The sequence below is a fragment of the Blennius ocellaris genome (assembly GCF_963422515.1).
Source record: "Blennius ocellaris genome assembly, chromosome: 20".
NCBI classification, from domain to species: domain Eukaryota; kingdom Metazoa; phylum Chordata; class Actinopteri; order Blenniiformes; family Blenniidae; genus Blennius; species Blennius ocellaris.
This window is the reverse complement of record NC_137669.1, coordinates 230,995-250,451: the sequence shown is the minus strand read 5'-3', so window position 1 is coordinate 250,451 and position 19,457 is coordinate 230,995. Positions and strand designations below refer to the sequence as shown.

Here is a 19,457-nt window from a genome sequence, read left to right as displayed (position 1 = left end):
CCGACAACAGAGAACGCTCTGTCCCCTCTGGTTCTACACTTGGTCTTTGGACCCACGAGCTGGAGCCCTCAGATCTCAGAGCGCGGGGGGGGGGGGGTTGGTACATTTGAATGAGGTCTGTAATATACTGAGGGGCCAGTCCATTCAAAGCTTTAAAAACAAACAACAAAATTTTAAAATCAATTGTAAAATGAACAGGGAGCCAGTGCAAAGATGCGAGGATAGGGGTGATGTGTTCTGGTTTTTTGGTCGTGCCGCAGCGTTCTGGACTAACTGCAAGCGGGAAAGTGCTTTGTGGCTAACGCCAGAATAAAGTGCTTTGTGGCTAACGCCAGAATAAAGTGCGTTGCAGTATTCCAGACGAGAAGGAATAAAAGCGTGCACGACTTGCTCAAAAAGATTAAAAGATAAAAACGGCTTAACCTTGGATAAAAGTCGAAGATGATAAAAGCCCGATTTTAAAATGCCATTTATCTGTTTATCAAATCTAAAATCACTGTCTATGGTGACGCCAAGGCTGGTGACTTTGGGATGCAAATAATTTCCGAGTGATCCCAAGTCCGTGAGGGCTGATCCAAATACCATCATTTCGGTTTTTCCCTCATTCAGTTTAAAAAAATTCTGGGCTAACCAAGCCTTAATGTCACCTAGACAGTGGAGCAGGGGTGTCAGGGGGCTGTGCTCATTCTTGGCAATGGGCATGTAAATTTGGCAGTCATCTGCATAAAAATGGTAGCACATGCCATGCTTCTTAAAAATCTCTCCAAGTGGGAGGAGATACAAAGCAAAACGAATGGGTCCCAGGATAGATCCCTGGGGGACTCCACAGTGAAGCGGGGCAGAAGAAGAGGTGGAGTCCCCCAGGACCTCCCCGACAGGTAGGACTTAAACCACTCCAACGCGGTCCCCCTGACACCCACGCAATCTCTTAGGCGGTTTAAAAGAGTTGTGTGGTCGACTGTGTCAAAAGCAGCCGTGAGGTCTAGAAGCACTAAAATGGCAGAGCCTCCAGAATCAGTCATTAAAAACCTTTAAAAGTGCAGATTCAGGACTGTGCAAAGCTTTGTAACCTGACTGAAAAGGATCTAAGGTGTCATTTACATCTAAAAAAGGTTGCAACTGTGCAAAAACGCATTTCTCTAAAATTTTAGACACTAAAGGTAGTTTAGAGATTGGACGGTAGTTTGCTAAAACTGCAGGGTCAAGGCCAGGTTTTTTAATCAAAGGCTCTACAACAGCTTTCTTACAAAAGGAGGGCACTATGCCAGAAGCCAGGCTGCTGTTGGCGATCTCCCTAACAGAAGAGCCAATGGTGCCCCAAACTTCTTTAAAAAAGCGAGGAGGGACTGGGTCTGTGAGACAGGAGGAAGGTTTTAGTTTAGAAACTATACCTGTGAGCACAGACAGTGGCACAGACTCAAACTGACAGAAAACAGCTGAGCACTGAGTGGATAAAGAACACCACAATGAAGAGGGAGATATGTTGGCCCTAATAGCAGCAACCTTTTCATTAAAAAAGGAGAGGAATTGTTCACACGTTTTCTTTGACATCTCCAATGAAGTGGACGGACTCGGATTAAAAACAGAACCAATAGTTGTAAAAAGAACTTGAGGCTTACTGATATTATTCAAAATTAAGTCTGAGAAATATTTCGTTTTTTCAGTTTTAACAGCACTCTGATAATTTCTCTAGCACTCTCTAAGAATCTGGTGCGAAACCTCCAAACGATCCTTCTTCCACCTCCGCTCCGCCCTCCGACACTCACGCCGAGCTGCGTGCGTAGTGTCATTGAGCCACGGTTCTTGCTTCGGCTTGGGACAAATGGCTTTAAGTGGAGCAACACTGTCCAGGACTTCAGAGCAGGTGGAAATAAAAGAGTTCATCAATTGCTCCGTGTCCGTAAATGCAGCGGAGTTTAGAGGATCCAGTGCCGATGCAGTGAAAAGAGGAGAAAAAGCAACGGCCGTGTCAGGCTTGATAACACGACCATGACGCACGGGAGACAGCGTCACCTCCAAGTCCAAAATAAAATCAAATGTGACAGGGCTGTGGTCAGAGAACACGACCTCTCCGCCTCTAAAACCACAAGACAACACAAGGTCCAGCGTGTGCCCGTGCACTTGTGTTGGGTCAGTGACGTGTTGTGTCAAATTAAAAGCTTCCACCAAGTCCAAAAACTGGCTGGCCATTGGCTTAGAGTGACAACATACGTGCACATTAAAATCTCCGACAATTAAAACCCTGTCATAACGCGTGAGCACACAAGCAATAAATTCATAAAAGTTTCTAATAAAATCCTTGTTGTGCTTCGGTGGTCTGTAGACGACAGCGCACAGTACTGGGTCAGTCTGGCGGAGCTCAGTTCAAATGAAGAAAAGGACTCAGATACCACTTTGTGGTAAAAACAGTTCTTTAAAATAGTAGCTATACCTCCGCCACGACCGGTGGTTCTCGGTGCGTTGATCAAAGTACAGTCTGGAGGTAGTAGCTCTGAGAAAGCGGTGGACTCACCGGTGTTGATCCAAGTCTCTGTTAAAAATAGTACATCCAAAGTGCGCGATGTGAAGAAGTCCTGCAGGATGAAAGTCTTATTCGCCACAGACCTCGCGTTCACGAGTGCGCACCTCGTAGAAGCTGTGGTAGCTGCGTGAGCTGCCCGGCTCAGCGGCCTGAGGTTAGCCGGGGACACACCGCCAGAGCCCCGGAAAGAAGAGCAGCGAGGGCGCAGTGCGCAGAAATCCTCCCGGTGTCCAAGAATGGGCACCAACCAAGTGCCGACTGGAGCGAGTGTGCGTCGCGAGACATAGCGGCGAAAGCCGTCTCTGTAGTCCCGTGGAGGATCCGAGGACCACACCGCGCTTGGAGCCTTCATTCCACACTCACATCCAGGAGAGTTGAAGACAAAACAGCCTTGGCGACTGGGTGTCTGGGATTCAGAATTGGAGATTACGTTTGTTTTGGTTCAGGTGCTTCAGCTTTATCTGTCGACCTCGAGTGTCTCTGGTCTTCATGTTGCTCCAATTGTGGCCAGATTTTAGCTTCCCAACCGAGTTCGAATATCCTCCAAGATCGATCCAATTTCGCGTAAACGTTCAAGAGTCGTACTCTTAAGTTCGTTTATCGCATTAGTCTGAGCGTTGAAAGCTCGACACAGTCCTTCAGTGACGATAGGCAGCCTTCCCAATGCAGCTGCTAGCGTCTTCTACACTTTGATAGATCAGAAAGCCTCCAGCTCCAATCAGCAGCATACCTGCTATCATGAATCCCAATATGTAGAGGTCCTCCACATCCTCCATGGAAAGAATGGCCAAACACAGGAACCTCCAGGAACCTCCAGGACCTCCAGGAACCTCAGGAATCCAGCATGTATCCGGCTGCAAACGTCCCATCAGGACATGCAGACTCTCCTTTGCTGATCGTCGTGTCGTAAAGATTTGGTCGATCACACTGAGAGACCAGGTGATCAATTCCATGGTTCCGTTTAAATTCGGATGTGGGTCTGAAGAGATTCTCTTGTTAGATCTGACATGAGACGGTACAGGACGGGAGCAGCAAGCAGGGAAGACGAGGGGGAGAGGAGAGAAGAGAGAAGCGTCCGCCTTCGCTGAGAGCCGGAAGAAGAGATATTGTTAATATAGGCTACAGAGTTTCACATTTTAAAATTTTCGGGTGGTGGCGTGCCTCAAGATTTTTCCAAAGAAAGAAGTGTGGCTTGGCTCAAAAAGGTTGAAAAACACTGGTGTAGGCGATCTTGGCCCGGTCAGAGGGATATTTGGAGGGCTGGAGGTCGAAGACGAGGCGGCACTTCAGCAGGAACTGGTCACAGGAGCCCGGTTCCCCAGCGTATGGTTCTGGTGGGGGAACGAAGGGCTCCTTGCTGGGAGAGGAGTCTGCCAGAGTCGTTGGGGAGGGGGTGGCGCCAGGGTTTGACACAGGAGCGTCTGTAGGAGTCGGCTGGACCAGCCGCCGATGAATATCTTGAACGGACGCAGCGAGCTCCTGCAGCAAACGTTCGTGCCGACCAAGTAGCCCCCCCTGGGCGGAGAGGGCTTCTTCCACCGCGTTGAGGTCCGCTGGGTTCATTTTCAGGGCAGAAGATTCTGTTATGGCTGAGAGCCGGTGCGTGGAGTGTCTGGAACCCAAAAGCAGACCAGGAGGCAGAGCAGGTACAATTAGCAATAATTTATTTATATTGCAAGACCTGGGAGACGAGGGAACGGAGACTCTGGGATGCAGAGTGTGCAGGCGAGGAGACTGCAGCAGGAAGTGCTGCACAGCGAGGCGGGGTGGCCGAGGACGCTTGAAGCAGGGAGTCGTGGAGCTCATGAGAGAAGCTGGTGGCTCTGAACAAAGACACAATCTTCTGGCCGTGGGTCCGCCTCACTGCAGGGCTTAAGAGGAGGGAGCAATCAATTAGTCAATTACCTGCAGGAGCGTCAGTGAGGAAGGATCCGGAGCTGGAGCGAGGTGTGGATCCTCACAAGGGCTTTTCCACCAGAAAGAACCAGGTTGTAGTTCAGGGCCAGTTCTTAAATGAGCTCCACCAAAGCACTGGTTCTTTTTCCACTGTTAACTGATCCAAGCGAGAGCCACGTCATTACGTCACTCCAAAATGTGATACGTCACTGATTTCGTCAATGCAGCACTCATAGAAGGACCAGGACACGGACTGTGTCCTCGTTGCTCTATTGGTGATTTTTCATGTCCGTCTTGTTTTAGTCCGGAGCCCCTAGTGGCCAGAGAGAAAATAATAATAACGTGAATGAGCTTGGAGCTTATTTTTCAACATTTGAGCATTACGTAGTGAATTTCTGCTCCTTTCACTTTATTTCTGGATTGTCTGAATCAAAAGCTTCAGCATCAGGAGGAATGGAGGTGTAGAATGATAGAACAAGGAATGGAGGTGTAGAATGATAGAACGAGGAATGGAGGTGTAGAATGATAGAACAAGGAATGGAGGTGTAGAATGATAGAACGAGGAATGGAGGTGTAGAATGATGCTATGATAGAACTGTTTAACTTTATGAAGATGTGTTGGTTCTGTTACAGTGATTGAGTTCTATAGATAATGATATTAGGAGCAGTGATCAACCTGTAAACCAACGTTAGCTCTGCCACAGACACAGGGTCTGCATGCTAATCTTTGCTTTACTAACTAGTTAACTCACAATCCTACACATATCACATCAAAGACAACATCACACAGTAACTGAACACCATCTGACGACTCCTGACGTTTTACAAAACAAGTCTCATTCACATCAAATCATTCTAGAAATGGTCCTTTAGCAGAGACACACAGGAAGCAGACGCTAAAGACTAGCTTCCATGTTCCATTGTTCTCCAGCACATGGTGGAGACCCAGGACAGACTTCCTGCTCTCTGATAACCTCCATTGGAATGGAGTTTCTTGTGATCCGCCATCTTGTTTTGTAGTTCATCACACGTCTCACACACACACTCCATCTCTCTCTCTCTCTCTCTCTCTGTGTCCCTCTCTCTCTCTCTCTCTCTCTCTCTGTGTCTCTCTCTCTCTCTCTCTCTCTCTGTCTCTCTCTCTCTCTCTCTCTCTTTCTCTCTCCACACACACACACACACACACACACACACACACACACACACACACACACACACACACACACACACACACACACACACACACACACACACACACACACACACACACAGCTGTATATAGGTAGTTAGAATCTGTGTTTTATTTGTTTTCATTGTTAATAAATATAATGTTTGGAATCATACTTGTTGTTTTATTAATGAGCACAAAGGAGAATGAAATGTCGACTCTTCTGTGTCAAGAACTCCAAAATCCTTCAAGCTTTACTGTTAATTCTGGTAATTGTAATTAATTTAACTATTAGTTCAACTTCCTGATGAACTGTTTAGTATATCTTATGAGACTGATAGAACTGAATTGACTATCATTTCCTGTTAAGACAGGTGGAGCTCCGAGGTTCTGATACACATCAGACTACATTTCAATAACATTATTAATAACGATCTTCAATAATTATTAGTCATTATCAATAGCCAACCACAACATAAATAGTGATCCTTATGAGGTAAGAAATCCCTACACTGAATAAAGTTCTTTCACATGAAACCATTCAAACATTGTTTGATGGTTCAAACTCCAGCTTTCATTACAGAAGGTTGTAGTTTGTTGTTTAGTTGTGAAGAACCAGAAGTCGCTTCATCATGAAGTTGTGTGGTAGAAACAGTGGAGCGTCTGGAGCACAGCGCCCCCTGCTGCCTCACCTCAGCCTGCGGTCGTAACGCCAAACAAGACTTGAAAGTGAAGTTCGTTAGAATGACGTTACGATGAAAAGTGTGAAAACAATGGAAAGGTACTTCTAAGTTGTAGATCTCATGCAGCTGAGAGCAAAGCGCTGGAGCGTGATCACGGATTAAATGACTTCACTCCTATTAGTAACTCCAGGGAGCCACTGATTACATCCTTCCCAGGCGTTGTTTTCATTTGGTTCTCTACAACCTCTCCGTGGCTCCGTGTTCGCTGTAGATTTCAGAAATCTGGTTCAGCGTCTCTTCCACCTTGTACGCCGCAAAAACTCTGGCGGTAACTCCGCCCCCACCTGATGACGCGTCCGACTCCAGCCTGGCTCCTCTGGCCCAACAGAGATCACATCAAAACACTCTGATTGATTGATTGATTGATTGATTGAGTGAGCAAACGTGTGTGGTTGATGTTTTATAGTTATTATTACATTCTACAGTAAAAAGCCATGCTGCAGAAGGTTCCCAACATGTTCTCTGACTAATGGAGACTATAGTTACAGTTACAGGTGATGATCAATAGTTACAGTTACTTGTGATAAATAATAGCTACAGTTCACACTGGTGGTCTTTAGGGTCTCAGGGGCTGAGCGAGGTTCAGATAAACAGGGAGAGAGAGAGTTGCAGCCTCGTCTGTCAGTCACCTCTGAAAATAGAAACCTGCAGTCTGACACCGCCTCTCTCTATCACTCTCTCTCTCTCTCTCTCTCTCTCTCTCTCACCCTCCCTCTGGACCTGCAGTCTGACACCGCCTCTCTCTATCACTCTCTCTCCCTCTCTCTCTCTCTCTCTCTCTCTCTCTCTCTCTCGCCCTCCCTCTGGACCTGCAGTCTGACACCGCCTCTCTCTATCACTCTCTCTCTCTCTCTCTCGCCCTCCCTCTGGACCTGCAGTCTGACACCGCCTCTCTCTATCACTCTCTCTCTCTCTCTCTCGCCCTCCCTCTGGACCTGCAGTCTGACACCGCCTCTCTCTATCACTCTCTCTCTCTCTCTCTCTCTCTCTCGCCCTCCCTCTGGACCTGCAGTCTGACACCGCCTCTCTCTATCACTCTCTCTCTCGCTCTCTCTCGCCCTCCCTCTGGACCTGCAGTCTGTCAGTATCACTCTCTTGTTGGACAGTCGCTCTCTCTCTCTCTCTCTCTCATGTTGTTTGAACTGGCTGACCACTCCAGGACCAGAATTTTCCTGAACCAGAAAACCCGGAATACTTTCAACTACTTGGATTCTGGAGCAGGACCCTGACCACTGGTCTCAGTTCTACCAGGACCAGGACCAGGGCCAGGACCAGGACCAGGACCAGGACCAGGACCCCTGGCCTCAGCTCTACCAGGACCAGGACCAGGACCAGGACCAGGACCAGGATGAGAGCTTAGACGTGAACGTGCTCCTGAAGGTTGTGAGGAGGATTTGATACCATTTGTGGTAAAAACTCAATTAAGATCAAAGGATTTCTATTTATCAACATCAAAACAATTATCTAAATACTCTTATAGGCGTTAAAATCTAGCACCAGATCAATACGACGCATGATAAACGTTATAAATCAGAAGTGTTGTTAACTGATATCAGTGGTTTGATGTTAAGTCACAAAACCAAAATGTCTTAAAAACTGAATTCCATTGAAGGCTCTGATTTATGATTCCAACCATTACTTGATGTTCTGGATTTCACTTTTCATTTCCTGACTTTGTTCTCAAGCATCTGCAGCAGCTTCAAACAAAGTTCACTTTTGAAATGTTTGTGGTTTGAAGTGAAAATTGATCTGCGTTTTAGTCTCCTGTGTCCTGCTTCCTGTTTTCTACTTTCTGTTCCATACTTCTTATGTTCGTCCGAAAAGTCCCTCCTCACTCCTTCTCTATCCACTTTTCCTTAACCCCTGAAGTGTTTAGTGTAGCGACATGATGAGGACTGTCTGAATCCTCAAGAAGCAAAGGAAAGGAGGCTCGTTGCTTCCTTTAGAGCCTCCTTTAGCCTAGGAAACACTGATGCTTCCTTTTGAGCTTCCTTTAGCCTAGGAAACACTGATGCTTCCTTTAGAGCCTCCTTTAGCCTAGGAAACACTGATGCTTCCTTCAGAGCTTCCTTTAGCCTAGGAAACACTGATACTTCCTTTAGAGCCTCCTTTAGCCTAGGAAACACTGATACTTCCTTTAGAGCCTCCTTTAGCCTAGGAAACACTGATGCTTCCTTTAGAGCCTCCTTTAGCCTAGGAAACACTGATGCTTCCTTTAGAGCTTCCTTTAGCCTAGGAAACACTGATGCTTCCTTTAGCCTAGGAAACACTGATACTTCCTTTAGAGCCTCCTTTAGCCTAGGAAACACTGATGCTTCCTTTAGAGCCTCCTTTAGCCTAGGAAACACTGATGCTTCCTTTAGCCGAGGAACCACTGATGCTTCCTTAAGAGCCTCCTTTAGCCTAGGAAACACTGATGTTTCCTTTAGAACCTCCTTTAGCCTAGGAAACACTGATGCTTCCTTTAGAGCCTCCTTTAGCCTAGGAAACACTGATGCTTCCTTTAGAGCCTCCTTTAGCCTAGGAAACACTGATGCTTCATTTAGAGCCTCCTTTAGCCTAGGAAACACTGATGCTTCCTTTAGAGCCTCCTTTAGCCTAGGAAACACTGATGCTTCCTTTAGAGCTTCCTTTAGCCTAGGAAACACTGATACTTCCTTTAGAGCCTCCTTTAGCCTAGGAAACACTGATACTTCCTTTAGAGCCTCCTTTAGCCTAGGAAACACTGATGCTTCCTTTAGAGCCTCCTTTAGCCTAGGAAACACTGATGCTTCCTTTAGAGCTTCCTTTAGCCTAGGAAACACTGATGCTTCCTTTAGCCTAGGAAACACTGATACTTCCTTTAGAGCCTCCTTTAGCCTAGGAAACACTGATGCTTCCTTTAGAGCCTCCTTTAGCCTAGGAAACACTGATGCTTCCTTTAGCCGAGGAACCACTGATGCTTCCTTAAGAGCCTCCTTTAGCCTAGGAAACACTGATGTTTCCTTTAGAACCTCCTTTAGCCTAGGAAACACTGATGCTTCCTTTAGAGCCTCCTTTAGCCTAGGAAACACTGATGCTTCATTTAGAGCCTCCTTTAGCCTAGGAAACACTGATGTTTCCTTTAGCCTAGGAAACACTGATGGTTCCTTTAGAGCTTCCTTTAGCCTAGGAAACACTGATGCTTCCTTTAGCCGAGGAACCACTGATGCTTCCTTAAGAGCCTCCTTTAGCCTAGGAAACACTGATGTTTCCTTTAGAACCTCCTTTAGCCTAGGAAACACTGATGCTTCCTTTAGAGCCTCCTTTGGCCTAGGAAACACTGATGCTTCCTTTAGAGCCTCCTTTAGCCTAGGAAACACTGATGCTTCATTTAGAGCCTCCTTTAGCCTAGGAAACACTGATGTTTCCTTTAGCCTAGGAAACACTGATGCTTCCTTTAGCCTAGGAAACACTGATGTTTCCTTTAGAACCTCCTTTAGCCTAGGAAACACTGATGCTTCCTTTAGTGCCTCCGTTAGCCTAGGAAACACTGATGCTTCCTTTAGAGCCTCCTTTAGCCTAGGAAACACTGATGCTTCCTTTAGCCTAGGAAACACTGATGCTTCCTTTAGAGCTTCCTTTAGCATAGGAAACACTGATGCTTCCTTTAGAGCCTCCTTTAGCCTAGGAAACACTGATGCTTCCTTTAGAGCCTCCTTTAGCCTAGGAAACACTGATGCTTCCTTTAGAGCTTCCTTTAGCCTAGGAAACACTGATGCTTCCTTTAGAGCCTCCTTTAGCCTAGGAAACACTGATGCTTCCTTTAGAGCCTCCTTTAGCCTAGGAAACACTGATGCTTCCTTTAGAGCTTCCTTTAGCCTAGGAAACACTGATACTTCCTTTAGAGCCTCCTTTAGCCTAGGAAACACTGATACTTCCTTTAGAGCCTCCTTTAGCCTAGGAAACACTGACGCTTCCTTTAGAGCTTCCTTTAGCCTAGGAAACACTGATACTTCCTTTAGAGCCTCCTTTAGCCTAGGAAACACTGATGCTTCCTTTAGAGCTTTCTTTAGCCTAGGAAACACTGATGCTTCCTTTACCTGAGGAACCACTGATGCTTCCTTAAGAGCCTCCTTTAGCCTAGGAAACACTGATGTTTCCTTTAGAACCTCCTATAGCCTAGGAAACACTGATGCTTCCTTTAGAGCCTCCTTTAGCCTAGGAAACACTGATGCTTCCTTTAGAGCCTCATTTAGCCTAGGAAACACTGATGCTTCCTTTAGAGCCTCCTTTAGCCTAGGAAACACTGATGCTTCCTTTAGAGCCTCCTTTAGCCTAGGAAACACTGATGCTTCCTTTAGAGCTTCCTTTAGCCTAGGAAACACTGATGCTTCCTTTAGAGCCTCCTTTAGCCTAGGAAACACTGATGCTTCCTTTAGAGCCTCCTTTAGCCTAGGAAACACTGATGCTTCCTTTAGAGCTTCCTTTAGCCTAGGAAACACTGATACTTCCTTTAGAGCCTCCTTTAGCCTAGGAAACACTGATACTTCCTTTAGAGCCTCCTTTAGCCTAGGAAACACTGACGCTTCCTTTAGAGCTTCCTTTAGCCTAGGAAACACTGATACTTCCTTTAGAGCCTCCTTTAGCCTAGGAAACACTGATGCTTCCTTTAGAGCCTCCTTTAGCCTAGGAAACACTGATGCTTCCTTTAGCCGAGGAACCACTGATGCTTCCTTAAGAGCCTCCTTTAGCCTAGGAAACACTGATGTTTCCTTTAGAACCTCCTATAGCCTAGGAAACACTGATGCTTCCTTTAGAGCCTCCTTTAGCCTAGGAAACACTGATGCTTCCTTTAGAGCCTCATTTAGCCTAGGAAACACTGATGCTTCCTTTAGAGCCTCCTTTAGCCTAGGAAACACTGATGTTTCCTTTAGCCTAGGAAACACTGATGCTTCCTTTAGCCTAGGAAACACTGATGTTTCCTTTAGAACCTCCTTTAGCCTAGGAAACACTGATGCTTCCTTTAGTGCCTCCGTTAGCCTAGGAAACACTGATGCTTCCTTTAGAGCCTCCTTTAGCCTAGGAAACACTGATGCTTCCTTTAGCCTAGGAAACACTGATGCTTCCTTTAGAGCTTCCTTTAGCATAGGAAACACTGATGCTTCCTTTAGAGCCTCCTTTAGCCTAGGAAACACTGATGCTTCCTTTAGAGCCTCCTTTAGCCTAGGAAACACTGATGCTTCCTTTAGAGCCTCCTTTAGCCTAGGAAACACTGATGCTTCCTTTAGCCTAGGAAACACTGATGCTTCCTTTACCAAAGGACACCAGCTCACGCTGCACCACAATTCCTTGCGTCAATGACATTTAAAGGGATGGGCTCATCGGAGCATTCAGGGAAACTCAGGATGACTCGACACAGATCATTTTAAGTTACTAATACAATAATCTGCCTTTTAAACTTTAAATAATTTAATCCAGGGATCCTCAATTATTTACCCCCGAAGGCCAAACTCAGACCATCAGGCCAAACCAAGGGCTGGAACAGCCGTTTCATTGCACTATGTCAGTAAAAGTTGTTTTAATTGCAGCTCTTTTAGCTGATGTTACCTTTATTACTATTATTTTTGTTGTTGTAGTTTCCATTGAGATGTGGCCTTAGCTTGACGCTCTCTCTTCTCCTCTCCTTCATCCACATCGTAAACAAGTAAAAACAAAAAATCCACAGGCCCACTGGTAAGGTTTAACACTTTACTTTTCAAAGAAACAAACAAAAGGTGGTACAAAAAAAATGTCCAAAGGAGTTCCATGTTATGCAAGTGGTCCGTTAAATCCGGTCAGTATTAATCATCCAAGACACAAGAGACAAAAGAAAAAGGGAGAGAGAGGTCAAAAAACCGTGTGGCTCCACTCTCACCTGCCTGACTTCCTGTCACAGGTATCCCCCCCCAAACTCCCCCACCCGGGAGCATCAACAAACAATTAAAGGTGCACAGGCACCAGAAAACCCCAAACAGTTCTCCCTTCCCAAACTGTTACGGCTGAGAGCCGGTGTGCAGTGTTCTGAACCCAGAAGCAGACCAGGAGCCGGAACAGGTGCAATTGTCAGTGGGTTTTATTGTGAACCAGGATCAGGGAGACGAGGAAGAGGAGACTCCGGGAGGCAGAGTACGCAGGCGGAAGGACGGCAGCAGGGAGGTACTGCACCATGAAGAGGAGCACAGCAGGGAGGTGCTGCACCATGAAGAGGAGCACAGCAGGGAGGTGCGCTGCACCATGAAGAGGAGCACAGCAGGGAGGTGCTGCACCATGAAGAGGAGCACAGCAGGGAGGTGCTGCACCATGAAGAGGAGCACAGCAGGGAGGTGCGCTGCACCATGAAGAGGAGCACAGCAGGGAGGTGCTGCACCATGAAGAGGAGCACAGCAGGGAGGTGCTGCACCATGAAGAGGAGCACAGCAGGGAGGTGCGCTGCACCATGAAGAGGAGCACAGCAGGGAGGTGCTGCACCATGAAGAGGAGCACAGCAGGGAGGTGCGCTGCACCATGAAGAGGAGCACAGCAGGGAGGTGCTGCACCATGAAGAGGAGCACAGCAGGGAGGTGCGCTGCACCATGAAGAGGAGCACAGCAGGGAGGTGCTGCACCATGAAGAGGAGCACAGCAGGGAGGTGCGCTGCACCATGAAGAGGAGCACAGCAGGGAGGTGCTGCACCATGAAGAGGAGCACAGCAGGGAGGTGCTGCACCATGAAGAGGAGCACAGCAGGGAGGTGCTGCACCATGAAGAGGAGCACAGCAGGGAGGTGCTGCACCATGAAGAGGAGCACAGCAGGGAGGTGCTGCACGGTGAGGAGGCTGGCCGAGGACGCTTGTGGAGGAAGCCGTGGAATGCCTTCACACATGTTACTCCGACAAGGGACACAATCTTCTGGCACCGGACCTCCTCCCTGCAGGGTTTAAGATGTGGGAGCAATCAATCAGTTGATTACCTGCAGGAGTGTCAATGAAGGCGGATCCGGTGCTGGAGCGAGGTGTGGATCCTCACAGTACCCCCCCCTCAACGGTCGCCACCTGGCGGCCTACCCGGCTTGTCCGGGTGCTCAGTGTAGAAGTCAGCGATGAGCGTTTCGTCCAGGATGAGCCGACGGGAAAGCCAGGACCGCTCCTCCGGACCATACCCCTCCCAGTCCACCAGATACTGGAAAACCCTACCCCGGGGCCACACATCCAGGATCTTGGACGACCGTGGCTCAGGTGGTAGAGTGGTCGTCTTTCGGAGTGAGAGGTCGGAGGTTCGATCCCAGGCTACACCGGTCTATGTGTCGAAGTGTCCTTGGGCAAGACACTGAACCCTAAATTGCTCCCAGTGGTCGACTAGCGCCTTGCATGGCAGCTCTGTCCCATTGGTGTGGGAATGGGTGAATGAGCTGATATGTAAAGCGCTTTGGGACTACCTCAGTGTGGTTAGAAGGCGCTACATAAATCTAGACCATTTACCATTTTGGACACGGTTAAGGCAGGATGGTCGTCGATGATCCGAGGGGGTGGAGGGGGGTCAGCAGGAGGACACAGGGGGCTGGAGGAGACTGGTTTGAGGAGAGACACATGAAACGTAGGGTGCACCTTGAGGGAGTCAGGAAGCCGGAGGCGGACAGCCGTGGGGTTGATCACCTTGGCGACCGGGAATGGACCGATGTATCGGGGAGGAGGCGTTGGAGAACCAGGCGGACATGTTCCCGGTGCTCCTCCAGTGAGCGTGAGAAAACTAGGATGTCATCCAGGTACACGAAAACAAACTTATTTAACATGTCCCGGAGGACATCGTTCATGAACGTCTGGAAGACCGCCGCTGCATTTGTGAGTCCGAACGGCATCACTCGATACTCAAAGTGGCCCAGTGGGGTGTTGAACGCCGTCTTCTATTCGTCTCCTTTCCGGACGAGATGGTAGGCGTTCCGGAGGTCCAGCTTGGTAAATACCTGGGCCTCGCAGAGGGGTTCGAACGAGGGATCGATGAGGGGAAGAGTGACCTGTTCTTCACTGTTTTGGCATTCAACCCCTTGTAGTCGATGCAGGGAGGGAGAGTGGCATCTTTCTTTTTGACGAAGAAGAATCCTGCTGCCACTGGGGATGAGGAAGGGTGAATGAGGCCAGCAGCTAGTGATTCCTGGATGTACGTCTCCATCGCCTCCTTCCCGGGACGGGAGATGTTGTAGAGGCGCGCTGCTGGCAGCGGAGCCCCGGGAAGCAGGTCGATGGAGCAGTCATAGGGCCGGTGAGGAGGGAGAGTCCGAACGACGTCTTTGCTGAAGACTGGTGCCAGCTCATGATACTCCATGGGAACTGCCGCCAGATCAGGAGGAGCTGGAGCTGGAGAATGGGAACTGGGGCTGGACTCGGCGGACCGGAGGCACTGGGAGTGACACTGGAGGCTCCACCCGATGATCGATGAGCTCCTCCAGTTGAGGTGTGGGTTGTGCTATTGCAGCCACGGGTAACCCAGGACGAGGGGCGTGACGGGAGAAGGGATCACCAGCAGTTGGAGAGTCTCTCTGTGGTTCCCAGAAACGACCAGGGTGAGAGCTGTCGTGCAGTGAGTAACCCGGGCAATCAGCCGACCATCCAGGGCGTTGACACTCTGGGGAGACGGCAGGAGCTCCAGCGGAAGTCCAAGCTGCGCTGCCACCCCTGCGTCCACAAAGTTGTCGTTGGCTCAGGAGTCCACCAGAGCTGGAAGGTTCGCGAAGTGCTGATCCCAGTGGAGGCTGGGAGCACCTTCATCCGGGCAGGGGGGCTCAGGATATTGGAAACATGGCTCGTCGGAGGGCTCCCGGTCACTGACGAGCCACACCTTTTGGTCGAACCGGGAAGGAGTCCCGAAGGTGTCCGGCTTCACTACAGTAGAGGCACAGCTGGTTCTGGATGCGCCGCCGTAGTTCTCGGGGGTCCAGACGGGTCCGGCCCAGCTGCCGACTCCACATCTGCGGATTCGTTGGACGCTCCGTGACCCGGCGGGAATGTCGAGGACCTGGGAGTCGGCTGGAGGAGAAAGGTCCTGCGGGGAAGGATCGGCGAGCACCATGCTCCCGCTGCCTCTCCCTCAGCCGGTTGTCTAGACGGATGGAGAGCACAATGAGTTCATCGAGGGAGGCGGGTTCGTCCCGGGTCGCCAGCTGGTCCTTGAGCACCCCCGAGAGGCCCTGAGCGTAGATCCCCTGGAGAGCCTCGTCGTGCCACCCACACTCCTGCGCCAGGATCCGAAACTCGATTGAATAGTCCGCTGCTGACCTGGTGCCCTGGGAGAGGGAGCGGAGCCGCCGTGCTGCCTCCCCCTTCTTTACCGGCTGATCGAATGTCTTTTCCAGCTCCTCGGTAAAGCGGGACCAGGTCTGGATAACCGGTGAGTCGTGGCTTCAGAGTGCCGTCACCCACCGAGCAGCCTTTCCCCGCAGGAGGTTGGTGGTGTAGGCGATCTTGGCCCGGTCGGAGGGATATTTGGAGGGCTGGAGGTCGAAGACGAGGCGGCACTTCAGCAGGAACTGGTCACAGGAGCCCGGTTCCCCGGCGTATGGTTCTGGTGGGGGAACGAAGGGCTCCTTGGTGGGAGAGGAGTCTGCCAGGGTCTGTGGGGAGGAGGTGGCGCCGGGATCGGTCCAGGAGCGTCTGTAGGAGTCGGCTGGACCAGCCGCCGATGAAGGTCTTGAACGGACGCAGCGAGCTCCTGCAGCAAACGTTCGTGCCGACCAAGTAGCCCCCCCTGGGCGGAGAGGGCTTCTTCCACCGCGTTGAGGTCCGCTGGGCTTATCTTTAGGGCCAGAAGATTCTGTTACGGCTGAGAGCCGGTGTGCAGTGTTCTGAACCCAGAAGCAGACCAGGAGCCGGAACAGGTGCAATTGTCACTGGGTTTTATTGTGAACCAGGATCGGGGAGACGAGGAAGAGGAGACTCTGGGAGGCAGAGTACGCAGGCGGAAGGACGGCAGCAGGGAGGTGCTGCACCATGAAGAGGAGCACAGCAGGGAGGTGCTGCACCATGAAGAGGAGCACAGCAGGGAGGTGCTGCACCATGAAGAGGAGCACAGCAGGGAGGTGCTGCACCATGAAGAGGAGCACAGCAGGGAGGTGCTGCACCATGAAGAGGAGCACAGCAGGGAGGTGCTGCACCATGAAGAGGAGCACAGCAGGGAGGTGCTGCACCATGAAGAGGAGCACAGCAGGGAGGTGCTGCACCATGAAGAGGAGCACAGCAGGGAGGTGCTGCACCATGAAGAGGAGCACAGCAGGGAGGTGCTGCACCATGAAGAGGAGCACAGCAGGGAGGTGCTGCACCATGAAGAGGAGCACAGCAGGGAGAGCTGCACGGCGAGGAGGCTGGCCGAGGACGCTTGTAGAGGAAGTCGTGGAATGCCTTCACACATGTTACTCCGACAAGGGACACAATCTTCTGGCACCGGACCTCCTTCCTGCAGGGCTTAAGATGTGGGAGCAATCAATCAGTTGATTACCTGCAGGAGCGTCAATGAAGGCGGATCCGGTGCTGGAGGAGGTGTGGATCCTCACACAAACATTGCAAATAATATAATAATTAAACTTTTATCCACTTAAATCAACCACAACATTTTAAATGATTAACTTATTACGTTATTGCCCATGTGAACTAAAATACTTGTAAATGCTCCTCCTAATTCCTAACAAATTAAACGTCTTACATTGCTGCTGTTTTAGATGAATTTAAATTATTTATCTTTTTAACCGAGCTCAATGAACTGTGTTTGGGCTCCTACAGTTGTTATCATCATTATTATTATAGTAGTAGAAGTCAAGGTGGTTTTAGTAATAATTTAAGCCTGGGATTTTCAAAACTTGTGCTGAGGGTCACATAAAAAAATCACTCTTGAAAAAAGTAAGCGTAAAACCAAATATCTAATTATTTACACACTGAGAGTGACAGATATAGGGAGAGATTTACAGTTTGTTACTTTTTAAATACCACAATTGTTGTTTCAGTGCTACATTTGTTTTTTTGCAGCCGCCGCTAGGAGGAGGTGTTTTGGCGCACAGCCCATCAGGCGTGCAGCCATGACTCCTCCCACAGCCTCTGCTTGGAGTTGTTGGGAGGGGGGGGGGGGGGGGGGGGGCAGCAAAGACGGTGAAAGGTGCTGTTGGCTTGTCTCTGCAGTTAGTCCAGTTCTGTTGTTGTGAGAAGGCCTTGAGTCCTGAACAGAGCAGCTTCCAGAAGGTCAGGTGAGGGGTATATCAGGGAAGAAGGGGGGGGAGAGACAAAACAGCAGCCTTGGCGACTGGGTGTCTGGGAGTCTGAATGTAGATTAGGTTTGTTTTGGTTCAGGCGCTTCATCTTTATCTGTCGACCTCGAGTGTCTCTGGTCTTCATGTTGCTCCAATTGTGGCCAGATTTTAGCCTTCATGCCGAGTTTTAATATCCTCCAAGATGGTTCCAATTTCACGTAAACGTTCAAGAGTCGTGACTTGTGTACTCTTGAGTTGGTTTATCACGAGTCTGAGCGTTCAGAGCTCGGCACAGTCCTTCAGTGACGACAGGCAGCCTTCCCAATGCAGCTGCTAGCGTCTTCTACACTTTGATAGATCAGAAAGCCTCCAGCTCCAATCAGCAGCATACCTGCTATCATGAATCCCAATATGTAGAGGTCCTCCACATCCTCCATGGAAAGAATGGCCAAACACAGGGACCTCCAGGAACCTCAGGGACCTCCAGGAACCTCCAGGAACCTCAGGGACCTCCAGGACCTCCAGGAACCTCCAGAGACCTCCAGGAACCTCCAGGAACCTCAGGAACCTCCAGGAACCCCAGGAATCTCCAGGAACCTCAGGGACCTCCAGGAACCTCAAGGAACCTCAGGAACCTCCAGGAACCCCAGGAACCTCCAGGACCTCCAGGAACCCCAGGAATCCAGCATGTATCCGGCTGCAAACGTCCCATCAGGACATGCAGACTCTCCTTTGCTGATCGTCGTGTCGTGAAGATTTGGTCGATCACATTGAGAGACCAGATGATCAATTCCATGGTTCCAGTTAAATTCTGATGAGGGTCTGAAGAGATTCTCTTGTTAGATCTGACATGAGACGGTACAGGACGGGAGCAGCAGGCAGGGAAGACGAGGGGGAGAGGAGAGAAGAGGGGAGGAGAGGGGGAGAGGAGAGGAGAGAGAAGTGGGGAGGAGAGGAGAGGGGAGGAGAGAGAAGAGGGGAGGAGAGGGGGAGAGGGGGAGAGGAGAGAGAAGAGAATAGAGGGGAGGAAAGGGGGAGAGGAGAGAGAAGCGTCCACCTTCGCCGAGAGCCGGAAGAAAGAATATTCCTGGAACATCTTAGCCAATAAATCTTCCAACAATATCAATAATCACCTGTATTCATGAAGTTTGCAACTGAGCGTGTGGATTAGTTGTGATGTATGTTGATGTGTTATACAGCGTGACAGCATTCACTCCCTGCAGCATCCTCCTCTCTGATCAACTCCATGGGATTTCTCTGAATGCTGAGCGATCTGGAGTGTGTGAACTGTTCAGTAGCTGATGGTAGAATAACTGTGGTGTGTGTGTGTGTGTGTGTGTGTGTGTGCGTGTGCGTGTGCGTGTGTGTGTGTGTGTGTGTGTGTGTGTGTGTGCGTGCGTCTGTGTGTGTGTGAGTGTGTGTGTGTGTGTGTGTGTGTGTGTGTGTGTGTGTGTGTGTGTGTGTGTGTGTGTGTGTGTGTGTGTGTGTGTGTGTGTTACTACCGCATGATAAAATGTGGCGACTGTCCGTGATGGTGTGACACCTCGGTCCTCAATCATAGAATTCCGGTCAAAATCCTGATCCGCGGTCCGGAATTGAGATTCGTGCCAAACATGTCATTGTGCTGTGTAAACGCAGCTTTAACAGCTCCACAACCATTTTCTTTCTTTTCTCCTCGTGAGCTAAAACTTCATCTACCATATTAATTGCACATTTTCTATTAACGCAGCATCAACAAATGGTTTCTTAGCTTTTGCAAGGTTCAACGAAACAAGCGATGATGTGCTGTTGCTCTCTCTTGTACCAATGTGGACATATTGTATACATGGAGTGCGTCTATCAGGTTATGTCTTCTGTTTTGCGGCCAGAGGTGACTGGTCATTAGGGGCAGACCCACCTGGTGTCATCAGGAAGGACTACATGC

At 49.5% G+C, this 19,457-nt stretch overlaps 1 protein-coding gene across 2 annotated transcripts in view; it reads left to right on the top strand.

Annotated features, from left to right (window-relative positions):
- Window positions 1–7,431: 7,431 nt before the first annotated feature.
- Window positions 7,432–19,457, top strand: part of LOC308144915 (uncharacterized protein) — a 30,339-nt gene continuing 18,313 nt past the window's right edge. Inside the window, exon 1 of one of the 2 annotated variants that reach the window (XM_080516201.1) lies at window positions 7,432–7,708. The gene's annotated coding sequence lies outside the window, so the exon portion shown is untranslated. Of the gene's footprint in view, window positions 7,738–19,457 lie in introns of both variants that reach the window. The other variant, XM_080516200.1, reaches the window with a different exon arrangement.